Source organism: Jatropha curcas, chromosome 5 (assembly GCF_041381405.1).
Source record: "Jatropha curcas cultivar XTBG-Jc1 chromosome 5, XTBG_Jcur_1.0, whole genome shotgun sequence".
NCBI lineage: Eukaryota > Viridiplantae > Streptophyta > Magnoliopsida > Malpighiales > Euphorbiaceae > Jatropha > Jatropha curcas.
The window spans coordinates 16,125,490-16,140,492 of NC_143155.1; positions in this window are offsets into that span (position 1 = coordinate 16,125,490).

The following is a 15,003-nucleotide window of genomic DNA, read 5'->3' on the forward strand; positions in this document are numbered from 1 at the left end:
TTCTTGTTTTTAAAGGAAATTTAGATTTTCTTTTATTCACTTACTAAAAAGAAAGAATATTGACTCAAAAGATTTGTTAACAGTATCTTCTAAAAATGGAAAGTCAATATTCTGATTTTAAAAAGGGATTTCATTTTCTAAATACGGGATTCTCATCCCTTTCTATAAAAAGGTATTTCCTCTTTAACAGATGTGGTGAAAAAGAGTTTTCATTTTAAGATTATTCGTCCATTGATCATATCTTTTATCTCTCAAAACTTACTCTCTACCCCCTTATTCATTTTCATCTTAATACTTTACGTTTTATCTTTAAAAGAGAAAAGAAATTTTATAACAATTTCTTTTGAAAAACAGTTTTGATTTCTAAAACGACTTTCTAATCTTAAAAACTATTTTTCCTATGCTTATATTTGCATTTCTGTTTGTCTATTTAGATTCTGTAATCTTTAGTAGACAGGTTTTTATTTGATAAACATTTGTGTAATAGGTTAGGTGAAAAGCTATTGTGAAATAGGTTATTAAGCAACCTTCTCTGTGAGAGAGATTCTAATGTCTTGATTTGAGTTTCTATACTCTACCAAAAACAGAAAGGATTGAGGTTAACTAGAACCTTTGGAAAATCTAGTGGGACAAAGGGTAGATCTAGGAGTTGATCTATTGCCTTGTAATGTTGGTTTGTCTCTTACCATTGAAAAGAGATAACATAGTTGAGGATCTCAAGATGAGTTTTGGGGAGTGGATATAGGCGATTTAGTGCCAAACTGCTATAAATCACTGTGTTAAACTTTTTATTTTCTGAAGTTCTGCTTGATACTATTTTATTTACACTTCTGTCTATATTTTAGAAATGCTAAAGTTGTTAAAGGTTTGGATGTTCTAAACTGAAATAAACTTTATCTATTTCTGAACATTAGAACTCTGGACTTCTGCATAGTGAAAATACTAAGTTCTACTCTGTTCTTCTATTTCCAGTATATTTCACTATTTGGGTTTCTAATCCGTTTTCTAATCTTGGTTAAAGCTCTGTGAAGCAGTTCAGATTTCAATAACTATCTCTCACACTGTTTTTTAAATTTATCTAAACTTTATGAGAAAGTTCTAAACTTAATAGCTTTCCTTCATAAAACAGTTTTTGATATTATATGAAATATTATGAAGCAGTTCTAATCAATAACTGTACTTTGCAAAGTCTTTCTATTTTCTGCATAAAGCATTGTGAGGAAGTTTTAATCAATAACTTATTCTCACAAGTGCATTATTTGTCCGCTGCTATAGAACTCTTAATTTGATTTTAAAGTTAAATTTTTATTTTTAGAAAACTCAATTCACCCCCCTCTTGGGTTGTGCCATACATATTCGGGACCCACATGTGTCACTTGAATAACATTTTGATTGTCCAAGTGAATGCGAGTGGGTGTTGTAAGGGAAATACCCATGTCCTCAAGTAGCCAACGTAACCAAACCAACTTAGTAGTAGTATCGACAAGAGCTTGATATTTAGATTCAATGCTAGAGCGGGAACTAATGGTTTATTTCTTGCTTTGCTTAGATATAAGAGAATCACCTAAAAAGAAGTAAAAACCAGTTGTGGATCGCCTATCTGAGGGATCTCTACCCCAGTCATCATCAGAATAGGCAGTCAACTGTAATGAGGAAGAGAATGAATAAAATAAACCATGGAAGATAGTGCCTTTGACATATCGTAGAATGTGGAGTTAGCAGTGAAATGAACGGTCCGAGGAGGGGTCATGAATTGACTAACACGATGCACTGCATAAGCAATATCTAGTCGGGTAACTGTAAGATAGATAAGACTACCAACCAGCTGGTGATATAAAGTAGGATCACGAAGAGGTTCCCCACCAAGAGCACTAAGATCCCAATTTTCTTCCATTGGAGATTGAGCAATGATGTTGTCTAAGATACCAGATTTTGAAATTAAATCGGTGCAATACTTAGTTTGAGAGACATAGTAACTATTAGAATCAGAATTCACTTCAAGTCCTAGAAAGTAGCTAAGATTTCCAAGATCCTTCATCTCAAACTTTTGACTTAGAGAGAGTTTGAGATCATGAATGCCCGAAGTATCATCTCTAGCGATAATCATATCATCCACATAAAGTAAAACAATGACCAATCTAGAGTTGGTTTGGCAACAAAAGAGGGTTGAATCATAAGCACTAGAGTGAAAACCAAGCTGGCTCAGAATAGAGTTGAACTTCGAAAACCAAGCTTGTAGTGCTTGTTTGAGACCATAGAGTGCTTTCCAAAGATGACACACTTGAGGAGAAGAGTGCATATATCTAGGTGGACGTTTTATATACACCTATTCGAATAAGTCCCCATTGAGAAAAACATTTTTAACATCCATCTGATAAGGAGACCATTGTCAAACTGAGGCAACAACAATAAGGAGCTCGTACAGAGGTAAGGCAAGCAACAGGGCAAAAAGTCTCCTCGTAGTCAATGCCATATCCATGTGTATATGCTTTTGCAACCAATTGTACTTTATACCGTTTAATACTCTCATTTGCACGAATCTTGATCTTGTATACCCATTTGCAACCTACAATAGATTTACTTGGAGGCTGATCAACTAAGTCCCAAGTGTTATTTTTAGTAAGTGCTTCTAATTCTTCATTCACAGCTTTCTACCAAAGGGGGCTAATGGAAGCTTCTTTAAAGGTGGTAGGTTCATGAAGGGTTACAAGAGCAAAAACAATGATAATCATTAAAATGAACATTAGGTTTGACTACTCTACTAGAAGAAGTAAGAATCTCATGAGTGTCAATAGGGACGGGAGGTGCTGGAGGAGCATTGTTGGAAGAAGAAGGGATATTACCTGTAAGAGCAGGTGGATCAACAGGAGCAGGAGGAGAGTTTGAGGGAGGCAGTGTGATTAGAGGAACTACAGGAGTGATAGGAGGATTGTCTACAAAAGGATCAATAAACGAAGATTTTGTAGCAAGTTCAGATTTAGTAGGAGATTTAAGAGATGCCATTTGAGTAAAGAGGATATTTTCCCTAGAAGACAACATGATGGGAAACTCGTAAACTATTAGAGACTGGATCATAACAACGATACCTTTTCTGACCTATACCATACCCCAAGAAACATCACATGCAAGACCGTGGTTCCAATTTGCTTCGTTTATGCAGATGAAGTTGAACGAAACAAACACAACCAAAAACATGTAAAAGATTATAATTTGGAAAAGCATTAAACAAGCATTCATAAGGTGTTTTATTACCCAGAACAGAAGAGGGGGTACGGTTGATTGTAAAAACAGCGGTTAGGACAGCTTCGCACCAAAAACATTCAGGAAGAGAAGTAGAACGTAAAAGGACACCTGTTGTTTCAATAATATAAAAGGACACCTGTTGTTTCAATAATATGTCTATGTTTTCGCGTTGCTCGACCATTTTGTTTAGATGTTCTAGGACAGGAAGTTTAGGCAATAGTGCCATGCTTTGCCAACAAGTTAAGAAAAGGAATTGAAGTGAATTCTCCAGCATTATAAGATCTGAAAATTTTAATAGTGCTTGAAAATTGTGCCTGAAGCATTTGAGAGAGTTGAATAAATAGATAGTAACTCAGAACGATTTTTAAAAACATAAACCCAAGTGAACCAAGAGAAATCATTAACAAATATAACAAAATAACGAGATCCCCCATAGTAATATTTGGAGAAGGACCCCATATATCAAAATAAATTAAATCAAAACAAGCAGTAGCTCTTGATTCACTATTATTAGAAGAGAGTTTAGTTTGTTTACTCAACTGATAAGGAAGACACTTAAATCATTAAAAGACATAGAAACTTATCGCAATTGATAACTGGAGAAAAGAGGATGAAGTTTAAAGAGATATGCATGACCAAGACAAGAGAGCTAGAGTTCAAGTACTTTACTAGAAGAAATGGAGGTTGCCGCTAATGAGGTAGTGTGAATACTCAAATTTTGACCTTGCTACAGTAAATTTAACTTTTCTACAGTAACTTTGACTTTTCTACAGTGTCAATGCCGAACTGCAAACAGTCCGGCCGGACCGAAGGCCATTTTGAAAGTTCACCGAAAATATGTCAATATGGTACTTGAAACGTCCGGAATTTCACGAGGATCGCAGAACCGGTCCTAGAATGATTTTTGGAGGTCGGAAACTCCCAAAAAAGCTCCCGGAGCGAGACATGGTGGCCACCACCAACTACGGCGGCTTCGACCGCCGGACACGGCGGCAGCTGCCGCCTAGCATGGGCGGCACCTGCCGCCCCACCGACTGGGCGGCACCTGCCGCCCCACCGACTGGCCTGCCGCCCTCCCAGGCGGCACCTGCCGCCCAGCCTCTTGGGCGGCAGCTGCCGCCGAGCCAGGCGGCACCTGCCGCCCTGGACCCGAAAATGGCCTATAAATAGACCATTTTCAGCCTATTTTTGACACCCCGGTCTGTGTTGACGGACGAATCCTTCTCCCTCTCACGCTCCTTGCGTTTTCTTTACCGCTTTTTGCATTTAATTTAATTTTTATTGCATTTTTATTGTGATATTTGGACATTAAAATTAAACAAATTAAAATTAATTAATATTTCCTAAGCGAGGAGCTTAATCTGGAGTTAAGAAGCGGTCGTCGATTAAATCAGGTATGTAAACAAAACTCTGCCTATTTAATTTTAGCACTTCATGCATATTTCTCTTCTACTCTTAATAATTCTACAATTGCATAAATGCATTCACGTCATCATTTAGACAAATAAATTGTCTTAATTAAACACGATTAAGCTTAAATGTCCAGTTAATTAATAACTGTGGTATTAAAGCCTTAAATCCGATAATATTGGTTAAAAGAGCCTAGTTAATTAATAACTACGGTTCAATTGCCTTATTTCGAACAAATCCGGCTTAAGTCCAATTAATCAATAATTGTGGCTAAAAGCCTTAATCAATCACGTCTCGACAATAAATTGTGATTAAGCTCGAACGCCCGATTAATTGATAATCGTGGCATTAAAGCCTAAATCGCACATTTTTGGCAAACTAATTGCCTAAAACAACACATTTTGGCCAAAGGCCTTAAAATCAACCATTTTGGCGACAATCGCCTAAATCGCACATTTTTGGCAAACTAATTGCCTAAAACAACACATTTTGGCCAAAGGCCTTAAAATCAACCATTTTGGCGACAATCGCCTAAATCACACATTTTTGGCAAACTAATTGCCTAAAACAACACATTTTGGCCAAAGGCCTTAAAATCAACCATTTTGGCGACAATCGCCTAAATCGCACATTTTGGCAACAATTGCCTAAATCAAATCATTTTGGCTAAAAGCCATTAAAATCAACATTTTTGGCAACATGCCTAAAAATCAATCAATCTTTGGCGAAATGCCTAAACACTCATGCACAAAGCATACACACAAAATGCACAAAGCATACACACACTCATGCACAAAGCATACACACTCATGCACAAAGCATACACACTCATGCATTAAGCATACCCATTCAAAGCCCTTCAAAGAAGGCCTATCGAACTACGTTGACTTTGATCTTCCATTCAAACGGAAGTACGTCGGCACGTTCGGGATTTCACCCCGGGTGGCAAGTCGAAATCATCAAAATCACTCAAACATTTCATTAATCCATCATTCACCTTGCAAAACATTCATTCATCGGTTAGTTTATCAGCATGACATAGTCTCGGGATCCATCTCGGGTTTGCATACCATGCCTTACACATTGGGATAATTAATCTAGTAACTAGGTTAATTAAAATTGAAGTCATTCAGGGTTTTTTCCTAGTTTACCCTAAAATAATTAAACAAGGTGGCGACTCACACACTCACGTGCATTTCTTTCTTTTGTCATATGCATCACATGCCTATGATATTTGGGGAAAGGGGTTCACAGGTAGATGGTAGGTGAAGTTGATCTATTAGAAACATGCAACCCACCTGACCTCCTGTCCCAATAACCCTCCCCGTCATCGTCCTGAATAAAATAACCAATCTTGTTAAGAAGTATATGATAACCAAGATCAATAATTTGTCCAGCAGAAAGAAGATTGTGTTTTAAAGATGGAAGTAAATAAGTGTCAAGAACAGAAATGGAAAATGTAGAGATAGTGCCAACATGAGTAGTATGCAAAAAGGTGTCATCAGGAGTGTAGATAGGTGAAATAGAAGTTGTAATACCCCCAATTTGATAGTCTCGAATATTCTGATTACTATGGTAATTATTGTTATTCGGAAGGATAGAATAATTGGAATTACTTTACTTTGTTAATGAGGAAATATTAATTATAAGATATGATGTTTAATGGAAACCAATTTTGTTGTGAAAATTAAATTGGAAGAATGTTAAATGAGCTTAAGCTTTGATGATGAAAAGCTAGCATGAGAAGCTCCTTAAGCCAGCACCTTGATTTAATATTTAATGGATTAATGTTAAATCACCAAAGACATTTGACTAAGGTTTAATTGTGTATGCACAAAAAAAACGTTGATTTGTGAGTAATTTATAAAAAATCATTCGCCAAATCGATTTTGCGACCGATTTGCGACCGCCTTCAACTGGTCACAAAAGTACTTATCGTAAATTCTTTTGCGACCGAATGACGAAGTGGTTGCAATTTAATAATCGATATGTCGATCGCAAAATATAACAAATCGGTCGCTAATCTGCATCGTATTTTCTAGTTGAAAACTTGTCGCAAACTTGTCAGTCACAATTAGCGAAAGGCAGTCGCTAATTGATTGCAAAATCTAAAAGTGATTGGTTGGTGATTTGTTGGCGATCTGTTGTAAATTTAAATTCAATAGTTATAATTTGGTGGATGTTCAGTCGCAAGTCAGTCGCAAAATATGATTATAGGAAAAAAATAATATATAAATATTAAAAACTACAATTTTTTTTACCTATTAAAAAGCAACATATATAAATCACAAGCCTCATCATCATCATCATCACTACATAATAACAATCTAAAAAGGAAATGTGAATGTAATATACTATACAGAATATGAAAAAATCACAGATAGCTAAAATGGTCCGAAATCAAATTTATGATGCCGGTCCTCTAGATGATCCATTGTAGTTTCCATTGGATGTGTTGTAGTGTCTGCAGGAGTGTCCAAGGTATCGTCTATAGTATCTGGATGTGTTGTTTAGTTGCAAGTCGGTCTATATCTCTTGAGACATGCACTGCTGCTTCTTACCATTTTTCTGCATCCTACAAGTGAAGTCAGCGTACCAAAGTGAAAAAAATATGCTCGAGAGGATGGATATAAGCTGTGAAAAAAACCAAAGTGAAATATAAGTAGACGAATACATCAAAATCTAACCAAACCAAATTAAAAGGAAAAAGTAAACTAAGTACTTACTATCTCGCTACTAATATGTGCTTGTTAACTGGCTCTGAGGAAGCTGCAAAAGGATAAAGTGACAAATGCTATAATAGAGGGAAATAAAATGTAACTCAAATGGCAGTTAATGGTGCTAATTAACAATTATGATTACCTGGTGCATTAGGGGATTATGAAGCTAGTGAAGACTTTGTTGGTCAAGCAAATGGGGTAGAAGTGGAAGGAAAAGAAGGAAGTGCTAGTGGCATAGGGGGCTAAACAGAAGATGAAGCCCCTAGTGCACTAGAAGAAGGAAGAGGAGGTAGAGGAAGGATAGTCCCTCCCCGTCCACATGTGCTACATCCTCGGCCACGACCTCCACGCAGACCGCTACCGGACGCGTCTGAATCAGCCCCCCTGCCTCTAGCCATACGTACTACAAATAACAAAATCTACATATGTATGTATACAGTTATATGAATGGTAGAACATGTGAAAAATATTCATTAATTCATCATAACTATTGTATATATATCTATTAATTTAATATCTATAATATATAATGTATTAAGTATTTCTTCTTCTTCATCGTCATCCTCTTCTTCTTCTTCTTCTTCTTCTTTTTCTTCTTCTTCGTATAAGATTGTCATTTCATTCTTTGACTACTGACAGACATTTTCAAATTGTCCTACTTGGACAATTTAGGTATTCTCTTCCATATGGATGAGAAATACACTACACATGCAACTAAAGTTATATATATATATATATATATATATATATATATATATATATATAAACTTACTGTAATATCAGTAAGTGTATGGTTCCTGAAGGTTTTTTAAAAAAATTTTGGCAGCACTTCGGCATAAAATAATCAAATCTCTAGTCAAAAACACAACATAAACACTTCTATATTATCCAACAACATTCTCCAAAGTGAAACATGGCCGCTACTAGGCCTCCAATTCAAACTCATCATATTCATATCATTTCCACTCAAATGAAAACACAAATCTACATAAAGTAATATCAAAATAATCAATTTCAATGTAATTGCATAAACTTACTTATCTTTTATATGTTTACTTATTATAATTTATTTCATTGCAATAATAGAAAGTCCAAGTGTTTTTATAAATTTTTCTCTTTAAATGTATTTTTCTCATTAATTAATTTATTATAGTCAATTCAAATTTTATGCTTTCATTAAAATTATTTCTAATATTTTCAAAGTGTTTTCTAACAAAATTAGACTTATAATTTGACTTAAATAATATTCTTAATTATGACTTATAATTTGTCACTTATAAATTATACACAACTTTTATTCTAAATACACTAATTAGAATCCTTTTTTGTTATATATACACTACTTAAATTTTTTGTTATAAATTACAATTATTTCTAATAATTGTAATTTATTTTTTACAATTTTCATATTTGAAATTTTTTATTATCCATTCATTCATAAAATTTTACAACAAAATATTATCCATTCATTCATAAAATTACAAAAAAAAGCAAATACATAAACAAGAAAATATTAATTGAAACTTAATCAAAATTTTCAACAAATCCTATTTATGAATATATTTCTCATTAATTCTCACCCTAAAACTACACATTACATAAAACAACAAAAAAATTAAACACTCAAAATACACAAAAACAGATCAAAATGCACATAAAATAAAAAAACCAAACTGCTGCCTGCTAAGAACAGATTTGCAGAAAATAAAGGGTAAGGGCACCTACTTGACTAGGCAGACAGCGCGACTTCTCCAACAACAGGGGTGAGCTCCAGTGAACCCACAGCAACCGGCGACCGGTAGCCAAGGAGAGAAGAAGAGGAGAGAACTGGAAAGGGAGGGAAAGGGAGAGGGGCACGCAATGATTGCGACCAAGGTGACCTAGGGCTTATAAAGCCCTAATATTTTACGACGGATATGTTTATGAATTCAGTCACAATTTTAATCAAGCGTTGTCATTTTGTAAGTAAAAAAATTGCAATCACAAAAAATCAATTGCAAATCAATCGCCAATCCATCGCACTCCAAAAACAAAATCTAGCACTAAACTGTAGCACGCACTTTAATGACAGATTATGAATCAGTCGCAAATCCATCGCTAAGTCGGTCGATAATACATTGATGTTTGGTCGCAAAATAAAAACCAAACTCGCAGGATTTATTAACCCTAGAGTTAGCGACGAATTATCAATCGGTCGCAATTCCGTCGCTAATTCTGTCACAAATCGGTCTATGAATATTTAACTTCTGTCACTTCAACATTCGTCGCATGCGGTCGCAAATGCATCTCAAGTTTCAGTCAGTTGTAATTTAACATTTTTTTTTATAGTGTATATATATCCTCAATTTGGTAGTTCTTGGTATTATAGCTTGTTCAGTAATTTTGGTTATCCGAGTAATCTAAAAATTGGGAAGGACAAGAAACACTGTATAGTTAGAGGGTATTAATATTAATTAAATGGAAATTAAAGTATTTATGAATCAATTTGTATGATGTATAAAATAGAGACTATCACTAATATATATATTGAGCAAACTAATGCGACTGAAAGTTATATGAGTTTATAATTACTTATATACATTATAAAGCACTCGAATGGTTTAGTTACCTTTAAAACTAATTTGTTGTCTTAATAACGACTCTAAAGGAACAATCCAATATGTAATCCTCTTTCTAATGGGCTTATGGGTAATGGTTTCACCTATGTATTTGAGTATGTAAATGTGCAATTTATAATGGACTTTTAGTTAAAACATTTTAAATAGTGGAATGTTTATATCTTTTATAAAAATGAAAATTTATTGAGTTCGAGATTTTTATAAAAGTGAGTCGTATAATATCTAAAATGTTTCAAATAGTGTTTGAAATTATTACCACACATGCATTTTGAATATGAAAAGTTAAGTCCCTTGTAATGTGTTTATTGAGTTCTTATATAGACTAAGTGCTTGATAAACATAATACGAGCAACATGCCACGTCTTACAGTGGGCTAAGGTGCGACAAAAGTAGTAGGTGACTTGTGTGAAAAAGAGTGTGGTTCAAATGTCATTTGGTTACAACATGCACAGTCAAGTAACTAATGTTGGTGAGGATGTCGAATTTTTCTCAAAAGGGAAGAATTGAGTCAAACGGGCTTAGTTCGTTTTTTTAGTAAATCGATTTTCTTTATTAACCCATTCATTTATCCTCAAAAAATGGTTCCTTTACTTTGGTAAGAGTTTTATTAACTTTGGAGTCGCCACCCTTATTAGGAAAAATTCTCGAATTAGACAATTCTTTCGAATCGACTAACTCTGTTTTAAACCAGAGATAAGGTCCGAGAGTTAGGTAAGATAATGGGAAGGTGTTAGGCACCCATATTGGCCGGTTAAACTGGCCTCCTCATTGTCCAATAATTCACAACAATTAATAATGCGATTAACCCTAATTGAGATAAAAGAACCCTTTTTATGCATTTTTGTAAAACATGTCATCTAAGCATTTTTTGCATCTATCAATTCAACACACAAAGAAAGGGAAAGAAGAAAAAAATTGCAAACCATCCCTAATTTACAATCTATCCTTAACCCTCCAAATTTCCTAATACCTAATAATTATTACAAACAAGCATTTAAAGGAATCCAATTAGGACCCTTTACATTTTAACCAACATTAAAGCATAAGAATAAAGATAAAACATACAAACACAAAGTTAACTTTAATCACAGAATAGTAAATCATACATTCCTAAACCACCATTACTCACACACTCACAAAATGAAGATATGATGCATCTTAGGGATTCAAGATTAATGAATAAAGGAGTTAGCACACTAATAAACATAAAGCATTAAACTAAAAGGCGTAAAATAAAGGGCAGAATAATAAAGTGCTTGAAATGTAAAGACAATAAATTAAATGACAAGAATTTAAATTGTTGAACAAGATTTAAGCTTATGGCCTTGACGTTCATCCTTGAAGGATGAACAAATACACCAGTCATTACTCTCAATCTAGTCTTTATTGTTTATTTGATCCATATGTGGCTTAATACGCATCACAGATCATTTAAGGTTAGAGCTTGGCCACTGGATATCTAAATCGAGACATTTATTAAATTTTATACATTCATAGCCTCTGAATTAAAGGGCCATGTGCCACAAGGAGCTATGTCACGCGTAACAAGCTTATGGCCCACGCCACATAGAGTGGCGCAGGGCCTTTTCTGGATCAGGAAGACTTCTGGTATAAACAGGGCAAAAACAGGGGGATCTGGGCTCATATGGTGCGAGCCACAGTCTTATGGCACACGCCACACGCTGTGGCTTGCGCCACTAGCTTAGGCCATGCACCATAAAGGCACAGAGACCCCTTTGTGGTTGATCATATGTTTCCCTCACAACCAAACCCAGAACAGGTGTTTAAAACACCAGAAAGGAAAAAAAATGGAGAAATGAGTTTAAGGTTCTCAGAAACTACCTTTTGTTGATGTCTTTGAAGATTGATTCAAAAAAAAAAATGGATGAAGAAACCCGCCTCCTTGGTCCTTGATCCAATAATTCGAGATTCAAGATTTAAAATGTGCTTTTTGGATTTCTAGTATATGCTTAAGGGTTTTTGATTAAAGAATCTATGGATCACAATCTTAGAACCAAAGGAAAACAATGGTTTCCTTTGATTTCATAGATTGAGTTTTAAAATTTCTAGGGTTTCCTTAACCTATCCAAAAATCCTCCTCTACACACACCCCCCAATGTCTATTTATAGGCCTTTGAGGGTGGGGTGGCCCCATTTAGGGCTAATGTGGCAAAAATGCCACTGACAGGCCCCGCAGTAGGTCCGGACCCATTTTTATCAAATCGGATCGGGTGACACGCAAAACGAGATAGAGCTCCAGAAAGTGCACCGGATGGATCCGACGCGCTTCTTGGGTCCCATTTCTTTGCGAAACGCCTAGTATCCCGAAAAAGTAAAAATAGTTAAACACATGGTTGATCTCAGCTACGAACCAATGGTCCGAAAATCGGGGTGGTCGGAATTTCCAATCCAATTTTATACAAAAAAACGGTGTATCATCACTGAACCTTTTAGGGGCAAAATTTGAACGTCTACAGTTGGGCACCTGTTGTAATAGACAAGGCAGAAAAACTATGAGATGAAGAGTTAGAAATACCACTTCCAACACCATTTTGAGACTGACGAAGCTGAGTAATTACTACTAGTTCATCTGAAGTGAGTTGCACCTAGGTGAGAGAAGAAGACTCAGCAGAAGGAGCAGTGTTCGTTACATCAGCCACTGAGTGTGAAAATGATTTCTGTTTGTTGTGATCACGATCCTGTAGAATGCGGCATTCTAAGTGATGATGAGTAGATGTCTCATGGTAATAGCACCACTTCTTACTAGGAACCAGAGAAGTAGAATGATGAATAACCAATACAGTCTTAGAGGATGACATTTGAGATGGCTATGGAAGGCGTGAAGCCTTACAGGAGAAGACCCGAAGCCTGCAAAAAGAAGAAAAGTAATTGCCTAGAAGGGCTCTAATACCAAGTTGAATGAGAATGAATTTACATTGTATTACTGTGAGATGTACATTATACAACACCCTTATATAGGTGTACAAGGAATCGTAATAAGATACATAATCAGATACACTAAGATCAAAATCAGATATACTAGGTTCATATTCAGATACATTAGGATTAGATTCAGATACTAGGACCAGATTCAGATACGAGGATCACAATCGGATAATAGGATCATAATCGGATTTTATTCTAATAGTTTAGTGTTGGTTCCATTTCAGGAGCCATAATTTTAAAGAAAAAGCCACGGCAGTTTTTCTTGATCGGTTCTATTACTATTTTGTAGTTTTTGTATGATAAATGAAAAAAAAAATAGAGGATTTTGGTTTGTATGGATTTTTGAGATTCTTGAAATTCTAAGTACGAGGAAAGAAAAAGAATTTGGATATCAAACTTTTATCGTCTCAAAAGCAAAAATGGTACGATTTAATTAGGGGCTCTTTTATTTTTCTTCTAGTTTTGGCTTCAACCGTGGCTCTGTTTCTAGATTCGAGGCCTCTGATTTTCACAACTTACATCTTGTGATTTCATTTTTGTCCCATGGATCCATCTTCAAAATTAAAATAAAAATCTCATCTTGTGTATTTAATTAGATCCATCTATGTGAATCATTTTTTTTCATATCTTAGATTTGAGATAACTCAAATAAATTTTTTTTTTTTCACTTTCTTGATTTTTTGGGAAACCAAATGAGAAAAATCTAGTTCAGGAATAAGAAAGTTTCTAAATTTAAGGAAGGGTTATCTTTGCATTATTTTTAGATTTCATGTTTTTAATGTAACTTTGGTTCCTTCGACTCATGTTTAAAATCAAGCAGGTGAAATGGGTACATAAAATTATTACTTTCTTGATTAGAATCGAGAGTTTCAATCTATCTATATCTTTATATTTTGCTTTGATGTTATTCTTATTCAACCGTCATCTTCAATTTTTTATTTTGAATTAAATTAAATGGATCTCAAGGAGTCCTATATGCATAAGACTCCAGCTATCAAATTCTTATCCTCATTCAAATCGATTTTTCTTGTTTGGTTTTTTTACTAGCTCCCATGATATTTGTATGATAAATGAAGAAAATAGATGATTTTGATTTTTGAGTTCTTGAGATTCTTGAAATTCTAACAAGAGGAGCAAGAGGAAGGAAAAAAAAATTTAGATATCGAGTATTTTGGTTATAGATAAGAGACATAAATGAGAGATAAAAAATACATTTAAGCTAAAACAATGAGAAAGAGTAATTGTGTCTATGTGGAGGCAGGGGTGGCCACGGTTCCGAAACCACCGGTTCCGATTCTAAATTTTTTAAAACCGGAACCAAACCGAAAATTAATGATTTTGATTACGGTTTGGAACAGAACGGTTCCGGTTCCATTTTCGATTTCTCAATGGTTCTAAAATCGACGATTATGGCCGGTTTCAAGTGGAACTAGAACCGTTGGTTCAGACTGGAGCTGGAACCACCGGTTCACGGTTCTAAAACTGGTGGAACTTGAACCGAACCGATTTGGACCGATTTCGATTCCGGTTCGTACTGGTTTCGGTTCCCACCGGTTCGGAACCGATGGTTCTGGTTCCGAAAACCAAATTTTGGCCATCCCTGTGTGGAGGGAAGAGAGTGTTTTTGGGAACTGTAATAAATTTTAATTTATGTGGCATTCCAACAAACGAAATTGAAATAAATCAGCCAAAGATCTTGTATTGATACATAAATCAAAATTAGAGTATTTTTTAAATGACAAATTGAAATATAGGCAAGACAAAGTGCTTATCCCTAAATTGAGGCACCACAAGTAAAATTGACCCCGAGATTTACCAAAATATAAATTTTAGAGTTAAATTCACTCCAAAATTTCGGAGGAAATGAGCTTGGAATGTGACTTTTCTTTCTTCTACAGGCCAAAGACTCATATATTTAGTCCAAAATGCCTCGCACTCACAAGACACTAGGATTTAGTAGTAGCATTCATGTTACTAATGGTAGGGGAATTACATTCTCTCCCATTGAGAACTTTCTTCCTGAAAACAAACATAACCCTTAACTTAGAACAAGAACTAATTAAGTA